Source organism: Pinus tabuliformis, chromosome 8, assembly GCF_031772625.1.
Source record: "Pinus tabuliformis cultivar Carrire ecotype Pingquan chromosome 8, CPIR1, whole genome shotgun sequence".
In the NCBI taxonomy this organism is placed as follows: domain Eukaryota; kingdom Viridiplantae; phylum Streptophyta; class Pinopsida; order Pinales; family Pinaceae; genus Pinus; species Pinus tabuliformis.
In genome coordinates this window covers 112936620-112941069 of record NC_142294.1, presented here as the reverse complement: position 1 = coordinate 112941069, position 4450 = coordinate 112936620, and positions in this window count along the sequence as shown.

The window sequence follows — 4450 nt, the reverse complement described above, 5'->3', positions numbered from 1 at the left end:
ATAGCTGTGGACGTAGAGGCAAATCTAAAAAGGAGGGAAGAACAGCGCAAAGCAGAGCAAGAAGAAAGATTTCATAGCGTGTTACAAAAGACAGAGGAAATGATGCAGCTGATCACAATGAAAGTGGAAAGTTCAGAGCACCAGAACAGATCTGTTTCACAACAGGAAAGTAGTGACATTCACGAACAAACCTGCCACAAAACAGATGACATATTCATCCAGCCATACATGATGGAGCAGTCTCCTGATATACTGTGTGAATATAATAGCTTCTCTTCTTTCAACTGTCTACCCAAGTACGATCTGTATGATGATGATTATGAGCCTAACAACCAAATCAGCCTTGCAGAGGAACCGGATCCTATTTTGGCAGGAAGCAATGTTCAGGATCAGCTACCTGAACCCAATGATCAGTGTGCCCACCTCAGCTATGAAGGAAAGGAGGAAAACGCAGAGGGTGTTCATTTTAGTGAAGGAACTTTACCCTTTTGTTTTGAATCTTTTCAATTTATCAAGGATAACTATCATGCTATATATGATCAAGTGTCACCACGCGCTGCTATTGACCGTCTGGAGGTTAATCAAGATATTGTTCCAAAAGGTATCGCCTCTAGTTTTGCAGCCCTAAAGAGCCATTGAATATCAGATTGAGGAGGACCCAGAAGCAGAAGCATATGACCAAATGATCCAAGTGGATCCCCTGCCTCTTTGTTTTCAGCCATCTGAGTTATTCAAAGAAGAGGAAGACCAACAGCCTGCACAGATCAGTCAAGTCCTATTCAAGCCAGATTGTAATAAATTGCAGACACCTCTGCAAGTTCTGAATGACTTATCCGCTGGCAGGAAGAATGATGAAAGAGATCAATGAACGTCGCCATCAATAGGCTGCAAGGCTCAGTATCGAGTTGTCAATGATCTCCCGACTCCAAGGCATGGTAGTGATCCTGAACCTTTGTACAGTCCTTTAATTCAGCCAAAAAATTGTATATATATGTTGCAGGACAGTTTTGTACAGTGTTTAAACACTGCAAAGGAGGTCAGTAGCTTCCTGATCTTCTCAAAGATTGACAAAGCCATAACAAATTGCAAAATCTCAGTTGGTGTTACTAGCAAGCACAAGCAACAAAGCCCACTCATGTTATTATTACTTAAGTGGCTGCATTGGCTATTTCACTTCACCTAACAACAAAGTAAGTGCTGGTTAGGGTAGGTAGGTAGGTAGGATCAATAAGGCAGCCAGCCAAGAGAAATTTGCAGAACACAGCAACAATTGAATACAAGGCAGTCTGACCTGCTGTTCTTGGCTTTTCACAAGGAAAAGCCATCCCCAAGTGGAGCCACTGTGTGAAAAGCCATCCCCAAGTGGAGCCACTGTTAGCCTCCTACTGCAGCAGGTTAATCATCTTTCATGATCGACATTTTTTCATGCCAAATATGTCGTGCTATGCATGCTGCAATGCTCCATATTTGCTACAGATGGCCAAAAGAAGTCTCCATAGGATTGTGCTAGTCTAAGGGCCACTGCTGTGTTCCAATTTTGATAAGCAATCCATTTTTCGGTCCGAGGCAGTTTTTTCAGTTGGAGGTACTCAGGCTGGAGTTCACTAACATCTCTCTTTTTCTCATCACCCTTATTATATAACTCCCTATTAGTTTTTCCCTTCCCCTATTAAAATCATGTATATAAATCCCCCTATGTAAATACCCCTCCCTGGCATTATAGCCATAATTCTACAAAGTCCGGGAAATCTTAGTCCATTTGGGACTGTTTTTAGCCCATCCGCGTCATTGAGGAACTGGTTTGACATCTGGTCAGCTAGTAACCTCTCCCTTAACCCCAAAGACCCCCAAAAAACCCATGATTTCACCTTTCCCCGTGAAAAATTTCACCCCACCGCTGTAAAAACCCACATTCCGCCCCTAACCCAAAGTTCCTGTGCATAAATATTAACCCGCGCCTTTATTTAACCCCGTAAACCCATTTTCCTAAGTTTATAACCCATCCGCCACGCATATTAAATTCGGAATATTCCTGCGAATATTCCCGCCCGTTAACCCCCTATCCCGTCGTGTCCGCCGCCAGCCGTCCGATCCACAGCCCCGCAGATCTACGGCTGGCGGGCATCCTCATCCCTGACGCGCCCGGCCTTTAACGTCCGGGAGTTTGGCGGTTTTGCCGCCGTACTCCTGCCACGCTTCAGGCGCCGGGCTGTGGCGGAGCCCCTCCCTCCGAAACCACCATCCCCCATAAGCGGTGTGCCACATACCACTTACCGCCCCGCCCGGTGACGTCACCACCCACGTCACCCCCTACACAGTCATGCCCACGTCACCCCCCTTACCCAGTCACCCGATGAGTCACATGCCTGCGTGGCCTCCTGCCACGTCACTGCCACGTGTCCCCGCCACCGTACCTGCCACGTTATCGACCCTACGTGATGACGTCATGCTGACGTCATCCCACCACGTCGCCATGCTGACGTCACCCGCCGTACAATGCTGATGTCATCCTGACGTCATCAACACTTTTTTGGGCGCAGAGGCGCAAAAATCGCATTTCGGAGCCCCGGAATCGAATTCTGAGGCAGTTTTTGATGAGCGATTTGCGCCTAAATGGAGAATCTTCAGGGAATCTTTAAGGAATCTTCGCTCCATGCAGCCCCAGGAAGCCTGAAAAGGCGCATAAATGATCCGTTTTCTTCACAGAGCATATCAAAAGGATCAGAAGACAATTCCAGATGATACAGAGGCCGAACAACGGCCATTTACTAGTGATTAGACCTGCAACACAATAGATCCGCAGTCTAGATTTTGTCAGAGAGTATCAGTGGAAGGAAAGATGCCAGAGAGAATCAGTGATGATTTTTTAGGGGCTCGAGGCACCTGAATATTGATGAAGCCCCCAGAAAGTCAAATCGATAAGCATCAGCCCATCCTTGCCTTCAAATCACCATCAAGGCATTCAAAGCACCAGGACAGCAAGGAAGCAGAGACCCATGCTCATTTATTGCAGAAATCACTGCAGCAAGCCACCAAGGACAACATCATTTATTCAGTTTTGATACGTCAGCCCTGAGCACGGCCCAAGATATTTTTTGTATTTATTTTAGGATAGGATTAGGTCAAGTAGTCATTTTTTATGACCTAATTAGGTCAAGATGTAATAAAGGAACTTTGCAGAGAGTTTTGCCCTATATATACCACCCTCTGTATAGTTTTAAGGGTTGGTCAATTGATAATTTTCACTAGAGACTCGCTGTGTATACCTGAAATTTTCTGTAATCAAAGATTGCTTAAAGCTTGGAGAGCGAACTGTTTGTTGTTGATGAATGTGTTGAAGAGTTGAAGATGGAATTCCTGCGCTGCGGCCTGAAGCAATAAGTGCCTCTTATCTCTGTTTATGTGTTTGCCATTATCTAAATAGCAGGAAGAAAGAATAGCCTAGAATTAGTTTAAATACTCTCTATGCTCAATTCCTGCTGTTTCTTGATGTTTTCTTATGAACGAATTGGTTATGAACATTGAATTCCTTCTGGCTCATGTTTGCCCCAGTTCACCTATGCTGGCCAATTACCTAGGGATTCTTAACTGCCCCTAGGTAGCGCCCTGTTACTTTCTCTGCTAATCTGTTGGAGAGATTCTTAACTGCCTCTCTTTCTTTAGCGTTCAGTTCATCCATTAAACCTGAAAATTGCTTCAACCTCAGTTATCTGGCTCCATGTTCCCTCGCTGTTATTAAGGAAACACACCAGAAGTTCCCCTCCTCGACTCCACACCCAATGGTTTGAAACATTCAAACTATGCTCAGCCTCTCTACCTGAAAGTGTCATTTTTCCCACCAAAACTCAATCAAAACCCCTGTGCATCATATCTAGCCTAAAATCACCCCCTTCAACAAAGCTAAATCATAAAGAGAGAGCCCTCTCTGACTGCAGGCAGGCTAGGGCCTGCAGTCCAAAGTTGGTTTGTGGTTACCTCGGCCGTGTTATCTCAAAATCAGGCCCTGGAAGGCTGCAGACTAGGAAGACTTCAAGTAACTATTTCAAACCAATCTTTAGACTAAGGCTTAGCCTCCCTAGCCTGAGAGGGCTCTCTCAAAGGGTTATTGATTTTGACTAATAATAAGATGGCTAACTCTTGTGGAATATCATTGACAAATATGAAGGTTGGACAAATATTAAACTAATTTCCATTGGGCCTATGGAGTCAATCATACTTCAGTAAATAATGATACTGCCTTTACATAGAAGTCAGGGCATTTAGCATTTAGATGTTCAGAACACAACTCATATAAAACCACAGTTCATACATGCATACAGGAAGTCAGAGCACAATTAGTGAATTCTGAGTGATTACACATATATGCAACTGTAAAAGACATTAAGGAAAGAATAAAATCACACATTCTAAACATGGAAATCCCTCATGAATCCTGAGAAGAAAAGCAATC